At 45.6% G+C, this 16329-nt stretch overlaps 1 protein-coding gene across 10 annotated transcripts in view; it reads right to left on the bottom strand.

Annotated features, from left to right (window-relative positions):
- Positions 1-16329, bottom strand: part of HDAC4 (histone deacetylase 4) — a 226272-nt gene that overhangs the window by 192618 nt on the left and 17325 nt on the right. Inside the window, exon 1 of one of the 10 annotated variants that reach the window (XM_075934074.1) lies at positions 14165-14802. The exons of the other annotated variants lie outside the window; for them this stretch is intronic. The gene's annotated coding sequence lies outside the window, so the exon portion shown is untranslated. Of the gene's footprint in view, positions 1-14164; positions 14803-16329 lie in introns of those variants that run through there. 10 annotated transcript variants of the gene reach the window in all.

Raw genomic sequence — 16329 nt, 5'->3', positions numbered from 1 at the left:
GAGCTTGGTCCTGCCTTGAGGGCGGGGGGCTGGACTCGATGACCTCTTGAGGTCCCTTCCAGTCCTATGATTCTATGAATCATTTTTGGTCGGGGGGGCCCCATGCCAAGATTCTGGAAAGCCGTCAAGGGCTGCACTGTTCTATGGAGGTGGTGTGGGGTCTAGGATGGAGGGTGGGTGCAGAAGGGTGCATGGGGTAAGGGACTGGGGAGCAGGAGACCGTGTGATGTCTGAGGGGGAGTTTGGGTAAAGAAGGGGATTGTGACCTGGGTCAGGGTATTGGGGTGCAGGGTCGGGGAGGGAGGTGCAGGAAAGGATTTTGGCCTTGGAGAAGAGTGTAGGAACGGTGCAGGTTAGGGGAGGGAGTCGTGACCTGGATGAGGGAGTTGGGGTGCCAGAGGCAGGCTCTGGGAGGGAGGGGCTTACTTAAGCATCTCCCAGCCAGCAGCACAAGACGGGCTCAGATCCTTGCCTGCTACAAACCCAGAGCATTGAAAATGCAGCCTGCTCCCTCCATGTGGCTCAAACCCATGAAGGGCAAGAGGTTTGCTTTGCCCCCATCTCCCAGGCCAAGTTCTCAGCTCCTGTTGGCTGGCTGTTTCTGGCCTATAGGAGCTGAGAGACTGGTTGGGGTCAGCTCCTATTGCCCAGTTGTTTCCAACCAATAGGACATAAGGATTGGGCTGGGGGAAAGGGAGATCACCTGAAGCCTTCCCTGCCCTCCAGAATAGTGTGTCACACAGATCAGCCCTGCATTTAAAACAGAGGCTGCTGCACACCTCTGTACCAGAGGCAGCAGCAGGGGGTGGCAGCAGCTGGTCAGGGGCGCTGAGCTCCCGGACCCAGCACAAGCCGGGGGGGAGAAGATGCATGTCGTCTGTAGCATGAACCAATAATGAACTAAACTATCACATCCCTGACTCAGCCTGCGGGTTTAACAACTTCAAACGGATGGTGGCCAGCAGCCTGGGAATTTGAGAAGTCAAGTGTTCCAAGCAGGTGTTTCATTGATGAACTACAGCGTAGGACATTCTCCATGCCCTACCTCTAACAGTCTTTCTACAGGCTCAGAGGATTTGCTTACAAGCAAGAGTCAGGCAAGGGGACCAAAGAAGCAGGGAGTTGAAAAGCTGGATTGAATTCAGAACCAAGAAAAGCAGGAACAAGAAGCCTCGCAGAAGAAACTGCGTGGGAGGGAGCAAGGATGCAAGTCTGACTAAGCACTCCATTTTCCTGCTACCGAAGCCTCAGAGACACTGGAAGGGCAGCAGACGTGTCCAGGTAGCCCATGGTGCTGTCGGGAGTGAGCTCTTCAGGCCAGCGCTACAGTAACTACAGCAGCACAGAGTTAGACTCTGGAATGCAGGTTGCTCGTCACTGAACAGTTCTGTAACGCTGAACAAGCGGTTACGGACTTGAGCCACGAGGGGGTGGTTGTGGGGCTGCAGCCATGGAGTGAGGGTTATTAGGTTCCAGAGGGAGGGAGTGGAGTTGGCTCGTCTGACCCTTGAGGTACCATCAGGGCTCCAGATGGGAGGCTCAGGGATTCTGGCCCCCAGGAGCGCCAAGGCTTGGGGCTTCAGCCCTGCAGTTCTGCTACTTGTTTCAGCACTGTGGAGGTGTCTGGGCTTCTTACTGCTCAGCTTCCAATTTCAGCAGGGGGAGGGGAAAGCATGCCAGAACTCAGGGCTTTAGCTATGGAGTGGGAGCGCACGCTGGGGCCCGAGCCCTGGAGCCCCCACCAGCTAAAGCCCAGAACATACCATGGGGCTTAAACCCCAAGACTTCCCCCGCCCACACACAGAGCCTGACCCACCCAACTTCCCCCCCCTTGGCTGAAGTCCTGAGCCCTACTACTCAAGTCCTGAGCCAGAGTAGCCTGAAGTAAACAGAATAAAATTCTGAAGGACAAGTACTCCACTTAGGGAGGAAGAGTCAGTTACATACAGAATGGGAAGGGACCGTCTATGAAGGAGTCATGTAAAAGGGACTGGGGACCTTAGGGGACTGACTGTTGCAAAAATCATCATCATTCCGGGATTTGACGACACGAAAAGTAATTTGTCCACCCTATATGGCATTAATTACATCTCAGATCAGCTCTTACTACATTTAAAAAGGGAGAGCCACAGCACCGCTGCACCTCTGACTCCCTGCTCTCCAGCCCCACACCACGCAGATGGTGCTGGGAGGAAAGCGAAGTTACTCACCTCCCGTTCAGTAACTGTCGTTCTTGGAGGTGATGTCCCCACGGGTGCTCCACTATGGGTGCTGGGCTTGCCCCGGCGCCGCGGACAGAAGCTTGTGATGAGCAGTGCTCGGCCAGACTGCGCATGTGCCGCGGGCTCGCGGCTTCCATGCTCTTTTGTCTCGCGCAGTCTGGCCCCCCCGCCAGTTCCTCAAAACCGCCTTGGAGTCTGTAGGAGACAAGAGCAGAGAGAGGGGACTCTGAAGCGGGGAGGAGGGCGGGTAGTGGAGCACCCACGGGGACACCACCTCGAAGAACGACAGTTACTTCACCAGAGGTAACTTCGCTTTCTTCTTCGGGGTTGTCCCCGCGGGTGCTCCACTATGGGTGACTGCGTAGCAGTAGTCGCCAGAATGGAAGGAAGGCAAGGAGTCCCTATTTATCCGCTGTGGAGACCACCACAGTTGCCACTGCCCCATCTGAATGAGTGCCTAGAGAAATAGAATAGTGTTTGGCGAAGGTCTCATGTGAGGACCAGGTCGCAGTCCTGCAGATGTCCTTCAGAGATAACCCTCTATGAAACGCTGTAGATGTGGCCATGGCTCTAGTGGAGTGGGCGCAGGGTTGGGATGGAAGGGGTAAGCTTTTCACTGCGTACGATTGCGTTATGCATGAGGTTACGAGATTGGAAATCCTCTGGGAAGACAGGCGTTGACTCTTTGACCTCTGTGTCAAGGAGACGAATAAGTGGTCCGTACGCCTGAAAGGTCTAGTGCGATCTATGTAGAATGCTAAGGCCCTTCGGGTGTCCAAGGAGTGTAGGGCCGCTTCTCATGGTGGGGCATGGGGCTTCAGAAAAAAGGTTGGCAGGATCACTGGTTCGTTGACATGGAAATGGGAGATGATTTTGGGTATGAATCTTGGGTGTAGTCTCAAGACCACTCCATCCTTATGGAAAATTGTATATGGTAGCGTGGCCATCATGGCGGAAAGCTCACTCACTCTGCATGCCGATGTTATGGCAAGCAGGAAAACAGTTTTCAGAGTGAGGAAACGCAAGGATATAGTCGCCAGAGGCTCGAATGGCCACCTCATTAGGGCGACGAGGAATACGTCCAGGCTCCACACCGGTGGGACTGGGTCATGCAGTGGGGCCATGTTGGTAAGGCCCTCGAGAAATCTTTTAGTAGTAGGATGGGCGAAGACAGAAATGCCATCTATCGGTGATGTGAATGCTGATATTGCTGCGAGGTGCACCCTGATGGAGGCTAACGCGAGGCCTTTGTTCTTTAGGTGCAACGCGTAGTCCAGTACGGAGGGGATCGATGGACGTGTCAGATCACGATGGGTCGAGGTACACAGGAGGAGAATCTGCGCCACTTGTGAAGGTAAGTTTTTCTCGTGGTTTGTCGTCTACTGTGTACTAGGACGTATTTGACTGGAACGGAGCAGAGGGATTCAAATGGAGTTAGCCAGTTAGGAACCATGCTGTTAGGTTCAGCATTTGTATCTGGAGGTCCTCGGTCTTGTGTGAGGAGATTGTGGAGAGACGGAAGGCAGATCGGTGTCCGCGCAGAGTCGGTGGAGGAAGGGAAACCAGTGCTGGCGAGGCCAGTCCAGGGCTATGAGGATTAGCACTGCCCTGTCCGTCTTCAGCTTCTGAAGGACTTTGGGGATCAGAGGTAATGGGGGGGGATGCATAGAGGAGGGGTCCACACCAAGTCGTAAGGAAGGCGTCCCTCAAGGATGTGCGGCATAGGCCTGCCCTGGTACAGTACTTGCGGCATTTTGTATTGACGGGAGTTGCAAAGAGGTCCACTGGGGAGTACCCCAACGTTGGAAGATCTCGCATAGGACACCATCATGCATTTCCCATTCATGCTTCACATGGAAGGGTCTGCTCAGGAAATCTGCCGTCACGTTTGTGGTGCCAGGTAAGTAGGATGCCATAGGTGTTACTCCATGGTGAATGCACCAGTTCCAAAAGCGGATGGCTTCCATGCATAGGGAACGGGAGCGAGTGCTGCCTTGGCGATTCACGTAATACATGGCTGTGATGTTGTCCGTGAGTATCCTCACCGCGGTATTTCGAATGTAGGCGAGGAAGGATTTGCATGCGTTGAAAATGGCACGTAGCTCTAGAAGGTTTATGTGTAGCCATGCTTCTTGTGGGGACCACTGGCCTTGGACTGAGAGGGAGCCTATGTGAGCCCCCCAGCCTAGTAGGGAGGCATCCGTTGTGATTTGGAGGAGTGACTCCTGCCGATGGAAAGGTATACCCGACAGCAGGTGTGTGTGGCTGGTCCACCAAAGGAGTGACTGGAGAACGCCAGGTGGCGGCATTACCGGCCTGTGGAGATCGTATCTGGTGTGGTCATATACAAGAGTCAGCCAGTACTGAAGGACGCGCAGATGTAATCTGGTGTATTTCACCACGTATGTTGTGGCAGCCATATGGCCCATCAGTCTGAGGCATGCGATGAGTGCAACAGTAGGGCTAATGGTGGTGGTGTGAATGAGGTCTTGGATGGCTTGAAACCTCTGTAAGGGTAGGAACTGCCAGCAAGTGAGTCCAGGCGGGCCCCAATGAACTTGATGTTCTGAGTGGGGTGCAAAACGGACTTCTGCTCGTTGAGGAGTCGTCCAAGCGATTGAAAGACTTGCCTCGTGAGCTGAACCATCTGGGAGACCTCATGTGCAGAAGGGCTCGAGTAGGCAATCATCCAGGTAAGGGAAGATGAGTACCCCTTGGCGTCGGAGGAAGGCCGTGACCACGGATAGAACCTTTGAAAACACCTTGGGGGCTGACGATAGCCCAAAGGGGAGGACCTTGTATTGGAAGTGGTCCTTTGCCACGATGAAGCGCAAGAACCTCCTTTAAGTTGGATGGATAGGGACATGGAAATAGGTTGAGGGCGGCAAACCAGTCCTGTGAATCTAACGCAGGGATTATGGCAGCTAAAGTCGTCATTTTGAATCGTCGTTTCTTGAGATATTTGTTCAAACGGCAGAGATCTAGGATGGGGCACCAACCTCCAGAACTCTTCTGGGCGAGGAAATAATGTGAGTAAAAGCCCCTGGTTCCTGAAATCCTTTGGGACTGGCTCTATGGCACCTAGAGAGAGAAGGCGGTCGGCTTCTAGTCGGAGGAGGGTCTCGTGAGAGGGGTCCCTGAAGAGGGACAGGGTGGGAGGGGTGATTAGTGGGATGGCTAAGAAAGGGATAGGGTAGCCAGATTGAACAATCTCGAGGACCCATCTATCCGTAGCGATTTTTGCCCATTGACGTAGAAAGGGCCTCATCCGGTGGTGAAAGAGCTGGGTCGTACGATTTGTGATGCTGCCTGTGACTGTCTGCTTGCCCTCGACCAAGGCATCAACTGGCTGAACACTGCTCATCACAAGCTTCCATCTGCGGCACCGGGGCAAGTCCAGCACCCATAGTGGAGCACCCGTGGGGACATCCCCGAAGAAGAACCAGCTTTTAAGCCAGCTTTCCCCCTTCCCCCAGCTACCTCTGAAGCAGAAGCAGCAAGGGAGGGGAGAAAATGCAAGTAGTCTACTATTCAACTACTCTAGGGGTGGCCAACCCATTTAACGGAAACCCGAACAGCGTCGGAAAAAGTGTCAAGAGCCACACCAGAATTGTCGAGCCCCTTTAAGAAACAAGCTTAGGCTTTTTGGACACATCAGCCACCCGTTGACGGCCATCATCTTGGGCGCCATTTTGAATAGTCACCCCGGTGAGCACAGGGGAGCCGGGAGTCATTGGGGGGCACAGGAGCAGCTTTGCAAGCTGCACTTTTGGGGGAGAAGAGCCGCATGTGGCTTACACGCTGCAGGCTGGCCACCTCGAACTACTCTTTTACATCCCTACTATTACCAGAACAGTTATCCCCTTTTTGATTCTTGAGTTTTTATTCTGACAGGCTCTAGAATGGAGAGACACAAATATAATTAGGTTTGGACTGCCTCTTGTAAAAGGCAAGTTTTACAGTATGGGAGCCGCTAAGACAAAACACAAAATCTAGATTGTTTAAAAATTGTCAACTTGAAGTCAGTCATGAACTTACAGAATGCAACTTTCCTTGAGTGGCAAAAATCAATATACACTGCAACTCTCACCATCAGTGCATGAAAAAAGTCTGAGGCAGCTGCACACCAACAGCAAAATGGAAAAACTCAAGTCATATGGGTAAAGAATGCCAGTGATATGGGAATTTAAAAAGCCAGTTCACACTGACTAACCCTGAGGTGTTAACAGCAGTTAGACTGATTTTCTATAACATGTGTAGTGTTATTACAGCTTTTTTCCTCACATAAACCTACTTCCTTTCCAGCTGATGTTTTGCAAGGATCATATGAAGCACTGTCTTTGCAAAGCCCAAGACAAGGCAAGCTTCCCATACCACAGTGCTAATGTGCCTCCAGCAGTGGTGGGTAACCTACCGCCCATGTCTGTCTACATGTGGCCCATGAAACAATGTTCGTTGCCCATGTTCTTGCCAGATTCTGCTGGCTCCCATTTGCATAGTTTTTTCCTGCCAGTATTACTGAAGCGACATGCACGTGAAGCCAGGGTACGTGAAGTAAGGTGGTGGTGAGAGCCCTGCACTCCATCTGCAAACAATCCCCCGCCCAAAATTCTAGGTACGCAAGCAGAGTTAGCACGACCCAGGGCAATGAAGGAGAGCCCCTCAGGCTGTCCACTTGCTAACCTACACTGCCTACCGCTGATCTACAGAGATCAACTCTAGGGATGAAGGATAATGCTGTCCCTTGCCTCCCTGCCACGGCTGCTAACTGAAGTAGAGTACACGCCTCAGCATAGGAGAAAATTCAGTAAGTGGACAGATCCCTATGTCCACTAAAAACAGAACCAAGAATACTAAACGATGACCTGCAAGGGGAGGCGGATGTCAGCTTGTGTCTTCTGCTTCCGTAGGAGGGACAGTTTGAATTTCTTCAGTACTGTAGCACACCACCCTTAAGTGTGTGCTGCTGAGGGGCCAGGGGCCAGTTCCAAAGATAGCAGCACAGAAGCGAGGGCGCCAATATCATAACATGCCATTCTTACTTCTGCACTGTCTTACAGGCTGGGGGCGGCTCTGTGTTAAGCTGCTGCTCTCTGGCCACTGAGCCCTGAAGGCAGCACAGAAGCAAGGATGCAATACCACAACCCTGCATAATAACTTTAGGGGACCACAGGACCCCTACAGGTACAACATCGACATTTCAGATTTAAGCAATGAAATGTACTGTTTTCAAAATCTAGGACCACGAAATTGACCAATATGGACCATGAATTTGGTAGAGCCCTACTCATGACATCTCAGCCACAGTGTGAAAGCCAAGCAATAGGAAGACCAGGGATTTTAGGTCAATGTCTAATTTAACATTTTGGAAGAAGGATGACTGTTTCACATTCAACACCGTCACTCCTGCTAAGGCAGTGGTGTTCAACCTTTTTTAATTCGCAACCCCCAGGGCCGGGAAAATTTTTGTTGAGCAGGGGAAAAAAAAAAAAAAAAAAGCACCAGGGACATTGTGTTGTGGCCCCTTTTATTTAAAGCACCAATCTGCTCCCCTGCCACTCCCCTTGCCGCTGCCATGTGTACATCGGGCTCTGAGCCAGGAAAACAAAATGGTGGCCAACCCGGATCGAAGCGCTGCAACCCCCCAGGAAGACAGCTGCAACCCCCATAGGCGTCGAGACCCACAGGTTGCGCACTGCTGCATTAGGGTAGAAGAGCTCACCATGCAAACTGAAGAAATAGTCTGAGAAGAGCAAAGTTATCATTGCTGGTAATTCTAAAAGCAGTACACCTCAAACACCCACACAGGCCCAGTTTAAGTATCAAACAAGAAGTGCAGAAGTTTTTGAATGTGCATGTCACTTTTAAAGAGACCATCAAAGACTCTGAGGTTTATGTAGGCAGTATTATTAGTAGCACCAAGATCATTATTTAACTCAGTCTAGAAAAATATTTGTTTACTCTTTTGTGCTTTTGACTGCACTTTGTCTAGTCAGTTTTCCCTATTTGTATGGGTCTTTCAAACAGGAAATTTTAAGAAAATTGGATTGTAAACCCATAAAACCTGGGAGCGAAATTCAAGAAAAGGTATATCATCTGAAGCTATTTTTACCTTTTCTTAAATGACTAGATTTTAAGGTACTACTTACCTTTAACTCACTTATCTTCCAACAGCTGACATACTTCAATCACCTCTTACAAGGAGGAATAAAGCTCTTGCTTAGACATGTGAGTTAAATAAGTTTCCATTATCTACCTTGCCACACCAAAGGTTGTATACAGCTACATTTATAGCTCTTCCTACTACCTGTGTACACACTGACACACCACTTCAACTAAACATTCCTTCCTGGAGGCTAGATGTAGATAGTCACAACCATTTAAATTACATGTTCCTTTTCACTTATGCCTGTTGCAGAGTATAAACATACCTGTGTAGCCACACATTTAGTGTTCTCCTCATAGTGTCTTTGACTGCATTTTTTGCAGACACTTTAGTATGTTCCAGATTACTAGGAAGCCCAAAAGTGGTTATTTCAGGCGGTAATCCAGAAGCAACTGCTTGAATTTCATGTTCCACAGCCATTAGCTACTAAATCTAATGTGAGAGTTTCCAGGAAGCAGCAAAAAACAGGAATAAAATCCACCTCTGCTTTATGAGCCAATTTCTGGTTTACTCTGGGAAAAAAGGGGGTGGATAGGGATACAGTGTACTTTCAAAATTTGTCTACAATAATCTGGAGACATATTCCTGTCACCATGAACACAATATGATTAATATGTAACATTATGATGAAGGGAACATCGCCTAGAAATGGAGATTAACAAGTATTGCTTACACTAGGGTTCCTTTCTGTAACACCACAATGAAAACATATAGCTAGTTATGCTACAATACAGAAGACAAATGACTCCTTGGGACTTGATTTCTGTATTTTTTTACAATGGAATTTACATTTCAGCAGTATGCTTATTATGCAGTAATCACAACAAAAATACGCTTCTTTATTATGCTAAACATATCTGCATGCAAAGCACACTCAGGCTAGAAAGATGCAGATTCTAGGAAAATGACAACTTTTCAGTTATGAAATGGAGATGAGAGAAGTGAAAAAGGGCAGAGGTAGTACGGTAGTTAATCTCTGCATGCATAAGAGCGAAAACATAGATCACCCCTGTGAATTCTACAATAAGACAGTAATGTAATGTATACACCCAGTGTATTTTAGTGCTTTGAAAATTACTATGGCATGTAAGCAAGTTATCAAACTGTCGTATGGAACTAAATCCATCCTGGTCAAAGTGAAGAATCATACTTCACACTCAAAGAAACATTGAGCAAACAGTTTTCTACTCGCAAAAGATTGCCTCAATTCAAAGTACAGTCAAGTATTTATGAATCACACTTTGAAACAGTATGAAGTTTATTGCTCCAATTTACCAGTAGTATATAATATTACATCAGTAAAACAGATGAGCACCTTATAATAAAACCATCTGTGTTCAAATATACGAGTTTAAGGTGATAAGTATGAAAATACACCTAACAGAACTGGAGCATTATTAAGCGCTCAGTACTTATCTCATGAGCTCACCTACCTCAGTATTGATCACAGCACCCAAGTGCATAAACAGTATTTGAGTTCACAAGGTATAATATGCACTCAGGTAATTAAGATTATGTCCCCTTAAATACTAGTCTTTCAACATTAAAATGAAAATATTTTCTACTACACAGGGAATGTGTATGCACATTTCCAATTCTGATGTAAGCAAAAGTCCAAAACAAAACTACTGGGATCCTACAGAAGAAGAACTGGAAGATATTAGCATGTTATCCATTTTTCATCATCTTATTAGTGTAGTTCCTGTAACATTAGCAGTTACATATTTTTAATAAGGCAATATTGTATAGCAGTGCAGAAGTAAAAGATTACATTCGTTTATCACCAGAACCACATTCTTAACTATATACAGAGAAATAGCATCACCTCTGCAAAGTAGTAGCAGATGTCTGGGCCTTACAAGTTGGCTGCCCACTAGATGAGAAGTCCACAAACTGGAGCCTGGGTATTTTTTTAGAGTAACTTCATTTTATTCAGGGGCTCATGTACATGGTGAAAATATAGTCATTCAGTACATAGACAAATCCTTTTTGCCAAAATCTCAGTCCAGAACACCAGTGCCTGATTAGAGCAGTCATGGCAAAAAGCTTCTCTCAAGTAACCTACATCACAGAACAATAAGACCATACCAACACCGCTGCATCTCTATTACAAAACAATAAGACACTTCCCCTCCCCCCCAACTCTATCCACTGCTTGCATATTGAGAGAGAACTTGTAAAATTATATGTAATAGCACCATCTGGTGACTCCCACTGTAACAAATTCCACACGGGGTAGGAACCGCTCATTTTTGTGTGTGAAACATTTTTAAAAAGCTGTCTCAGACTTTTCCTTTCTTTCTGCAGTTAAATAGGACTGCAATGCTATGGAGGTGTCTCACCACAACATAAATGCTCCCAAGAAATGTTGACTGGGAAAAAAAAGTCCACTGAATAATTCTTTGCAGTCAGGTACAAAGCAGAGAAGTAGCAACCAACTAAAGTTCAGTCTAGGTAATTTCTTGTTATTCCTTGAAAACTCTTCAGCCATTAAGAAGTGATGAGATCAGACAGAGGTTTCCTCCACCCTCCCTCCCGAGATCATCCTCTGGTTTCAAAATGGCCAAATAGCCCAAGCATTTACTTAATTTAATTATTCTGCAGATATTATAAAGAGATCAGTACAGGCTTGAAGTAAGCAATGACCTTGCCAAATGTTTTAAAAAAACAAAAAAAAAAGATATTTCCACAAGGACTGAGGAAAATGCTTTTTGCTGAAGAACACTGATACTATGGAAACAAATGCTGCATTCCACAAGTGGAAGAAGCCTATAAGGTTAGAATTACAGTTTAAATGGCTCGTTTTAGTATTTAAAGTTAGTCTTTCAGGGAAGGCATCAATACACAAGATGTGCACCTCCTGCAAAAAGGATTTGTCATAGGGCTTTTTCTTGTGGGGGGGGGGGGGGGGGGCGCGCCACGGAAGGAGGGTGATCATCCAATCGCTGAACAGAACTAGAAAGAACCTTGAGAGATCATCAAATCCAGCTGATACATCCCAGAACAACGCAGGAGGGGGTTGGGGGGCCAATAGAATCACACTGACTCATTTAGCTTGTGGTTCACTATGACGCCTAGATCCCTTTCCACAGTACTCCCTCCTAGACAGTCACTTCCCATTTTGTATGTTTGCAACTGACTGTTCCTCCCTAAGGGGCATACTTAGCATTTCTCCTTATTGAATTTCACCCTATTTACCTCAGACCATTTCTCCAGATCACTTTGAATTATAATCCTGTCCTCCAAAGTAGGAATGTAGAGTATAGCCATTTAAACAAGTAACCAATAAACCATGTTCATCAGTTACGCAAATGGCTATACACGGCTCTCAGTCTCTCTCCTTGGGATCCACCTGGCATCCCCGTGCTGCTAACTCTGCATCAGAGGCAGTGACACAGGACAGCAGCTGGCTCCCTGAGAGCAGAGTGGGAGCCACTGGGTGCCAGCTCTGGCTGCCGCCCCGCATGTAACCTCTAAAAATTTCAGGTTACACAGTTATCAAATTACACCCATTTTAACATCGCTACTCCAAAGCACTTGTAACCCCGCCCAGGTTGATATTATCTGCAACTATGCAATGGTGTTCTCCATTTCATTATCTAAGCGGTCCAATATATTGAACAGAACCAGACCCGTAACTTATCCTGGCGGAATCCCTACTTGTTATGTCCTTCCAGCACACCCTTCCAGCATGATTGAGAACCATTAGTAACTACTCTATGGTAACTGTTATCCAAACAGTTTTGCACCCAACTTCTAATAGCTCCCTCCAAGTTATATTCCCCTACTTAAATCCTCCTGAGTCAGCTATTGTGGGGGAGGGAGGGGAGGAAGAGAGGGTTAGCGTTTTGGGATAGTCCATTGTTATAGCAGCCCTCCTTTCAGAGCTTAGTGCTGTTTAACTGTCCAAGTAATTCAAAAAAATCAGTTATTAAAACTGCTTTTGTCGTGTTAGAGTCTATGGATTCAACTGTTAATGAGAAGGGCGTGTGAATGAAGAATGACAGATGCTGTACAAGGATACTGAAGAGCCAGGGAAATTGAGGATACTGTACTTCGCTACACTCCTATAATGCCATTGAACCAAAGGGCTGGACCAATTTTAAGAGTGCTAGAATTCCTTTTGAAGTCAAGATGTGAGCCACTTTGTGCTGACACGTACAGGACAGCTCTCAATACTTACGCCAGTGGCTTAAATAGAAACTAGATCACATACGACCTGAAGTACTTATTACCTAATTTCTATTCACTCAACTAGCTGGATTTGTCAATTTCCTTGTGCACACATGTTTGGCCACATCACTAAAACCACCATCCCAACTGGCTCACATGGGATGGGCAAAGAAGCCAAGGCTTGACATGCATGGAAAATTCAGTCAGGAGAGATCTCAACAGGTAAGAGCTCAGGCCCAACAGAAGGGGATTGTGTCAGAGCTTGCCGCACTACTGACTATTCTGTGCTTGCTTCCTGTCTCAGGGACTATAGTTGGCATGCTTCATAACCAATAACCATCACACACAAATTGTGAAGACAAATACTGTAGTCAGCCTGAAGTCTCACATTTCCCAGACAAGATTTGTGTGATGCCCTTCATGTCTCTAAAAAAAAAAAAAAAATGAACTTCTATGGAGATTAAACGAAATGTGTGTCCGCAGAAATGAGCTTTACCTGAAGTGAGGATTCGAAAAGTCTTATGTAGAGAAAAATGTTTCCAGATCGCCACAGACTCAACTAATATGACAAAAACTAATTTTAATGACTTTTTCCAATAACTGGATGAGTTAAATAGCACAGATAAGCTCTGAAAGGAGGATTGTTGTAACAATGGGCTATTCTGAAATGCTGCCCTACTCCCCCCAATTCTCTGCAATGAGGGACCTCAGGCAAAAAAGAGGAATAGGAAAGTAATAGGTACACACTAGTTGATTCAGGGGGGATTTAAATTGTTCCTATATGACCTTACAATCTCTACCACTTCGGGTTTGCCCTGCAATAACTGCTGGAGAGGACCCCAGCTGACATGGCCCACAATCATCGCTTCTCCATCAATGGTTCTCTTGCATCCACATTAACACAGCAGTATCATTTCCTAGATTTGCTGGAATTCCACACCCACACACTGGTCACAGCACATGCTCAGAAAGTTACAGTTTTCTGTATTTAGAGACTGTTTCAGAATCTGGGTTTTCTTTGCCAGGATTAAAAACAAGCCTCAGAGCTCTACAGGAATTTAAATATATGATAACACTGTAAATAAAAGGAAACAAATTCCTTAAGGAAAACCTCTAAGTATGCCAGATCAGTTCTCAATAGTAGCTGCTCTACTTTGCACAGAGATAAATATTTACATTCTGGAACAGAGAAATTACACCTTATGTTGCAATAAGAGGAATGCAAACCCCATCAGTCTTTAATATACTTTAAAATCCTAAACTCTTGTCAGAGTTTGACTGCTTGCAAGTGCCACATTAAATATTTCCTATTATTCAGCATTTTTCCCCCCATTAATCTACAACTTTTCTACTTACAGTACCAGAAAGAAAAACTGTACAATTCAGGAGGGAGTTTATCAAACCTACATTAAAAATGTAGAACCGATCTTCATGAGGGGACACCTCATCACTAAAGGATGTAAAAAATAAATCACTTGTGACGAGCATGTGTGTGTGTATATATACACACACACGTATGCACACTACTGAGCGTTAGTCTTATCTGTTTAAAGCATCAATTCATTCCTCTTTAGAATGCCCCCTTAATGTTACAATCACTCACTGCTTTAAAGTGTGCAGGCACTAGATTTTTCTGTTCCAAAGCTATGCTGAATTAGCTCTTTGAGGTTGTCCTTCCTGACTAGGGTCATCGCATCCAAACACGTCTGATTGTGTATCATTCTTGGCAATCATTTCCCTAGAATGAAAACAGGGATGTGGAGAGCATTGGTCTAAGAACTGAAAGTAGCATCCAAGCGTACTACTACACTATTTCTCACTAGGATGCTATGACAGTTCCTATGCAGTCAAAACACTCTTACACAAAAGCTCTCAAGTACCGCATCCTACACAGAAGAATTACATATCAAATTTTTGTCTTGACAAATCAAGAGGAACTGATCTCAGAAATAAAAGTTAATGCTAGTTTATGTACAAATGATTGCGACTTGATCACACTTGCATACAAGCAGAATGAAGTCCTGTGCAGTGATAATATGTTACTTGATGCCATAAAAGGGCCAATTTCACAAAGCTGAAATCAATCATCAGCCAGACCATCTGGGAGGAAGAATTTAATCAGAAAAACATCAATGCTGGAAGTACGGATGTAAGCAACTAGTTGCTTGTATGCTTATTGGGTAGTTGAGTAGTAATTCAACTAGTCACCCCCTCCCTCCCCAGCTCCATCTGTCAGAGAGGCACTTGGGGGGGGGGGGGGGAGAGAGGGAAGAGCAGGAAATTAATTCCATCAACTACTTGATTAACCAACTAATCGAAATTTAACATCCATAGTCAGGAGTTGTACAAGAATACTATACTAAATGCCCTCTCCTCTTCCCCCACCCTTGCTGCCTCTTTTGGATAGAGGCATTAAGTGGAGGAGCGACTAATCTGTTTACTATAGGATAAGCTTTTGCTTGATGTTTTGCTTATTGGATAGTCAACTAGTTCATTAATCGCTTACATCCCTATTGCTTTAACACTTGTCTGATTTTGAGAGCAAAGTATTACTGAAAAGTTGCTGAGTCTCTACCATACTGATATAAAATAAACCAATCACAATAGAAATATTGTACATTCTATATGATACACTGAAATGTGAGCCCTATAAACAAGTCCTCGTATGAAATTTTAGTATGTAATGACTTTGCTAGTGCTTTTTATGTAGTCTGCTGTAGACTAGGCAAATATCTAGAGGAGCTGATGTATTCTCTAGAAAACCAATGCATACCCCAGGGTATACGTACCCCTGGTTGAGAACCACTGATTTAGTGGATATGCCAGGGAATTTGATGTCAGGAGTATTGTATTCTATCCCTGACTGCCAGCAGCTCAATTTCTTGCCTTCCTGCTTCCTTGTTCATGTAAGGATATGCAGGGCCTCATCTTTTATAGCATGTGTATTAAAAGTCTCCATTGCTAATGTAAGGATATTAGTTTCCTTTCTTTTATAGCAGAAAACAAAGGAATCTTCCTGCGTATTTTGCACTTTCCGTATGTATTCAATTCATGGAGATTCAACTATACTGAGCTCTGAGGCAACTTCTGAGTTTTCTGTTTTGGTCTACTGTGCCAAGGCTTTTCCATTTTGGTTTTCTTGAGTTTAGTTCAACCTCATCTTATGTGTTTAGTTTTATCCTTACCATAACCTAGTATGCCACTGCCAGTCTAAAACTCAGTAAGAAATGAGACTGTCAATCTCCAATTCAATATTCCAACAACATTATTGACGGCTGCCATTTAGAATGAAACCTAGACCCAGCAACAACCCAATATGCCACTATTTCTGCCTGCTTGCAAGTGTTCATTGTTAGTGTCCCTGATATCCCCTCTCACCCCAAGCTCACCTTCATGCCCATACAGAATAGCTTGATGTGGCTGGAAACATCTACTTGGAACATTCACTGACATTTGCGTCGAAGCTAGTTGTGGGACAAAACAAAGTTCATAAACTTGAACCTACCAATGAATTTCAGATTCACCGTCTACACCAAACTATCATTTACATATTGAAAAATTGTAACTGCACATAATAATTGGATAAAATTAAAATTGGCCATTATGACAAACACACAAGCGGACAAATGATTTTACACAAGTCTTAAGTGAGGAGGCAAAGATCCCAAATATCAATGTGGCCCTACAACTACATATAAAAAAAAAAAAGTCCTGCCCCATCTCAAGTGACACTACGCATGCATGTTTCAGAAAGCCTTCGACCACCAT

Source organism: Pelodiscus sinensis, chromosome 7 (assembly GCF_049634645.1).
Source record: "Pelodiscus sinensis isolate JC-2024 chromosome 7, ASM4963464v1, whole genome shotgun sequence".
Lineage (NCBI taxonomy): Eukaryota > Metazoa > Chordata > Testudines > Trionychidae > Pelodiscus > Pelodiscus sinensis.
This window is presented reverse-complemented; position numbering and strand designations above follow the sequence as displayed.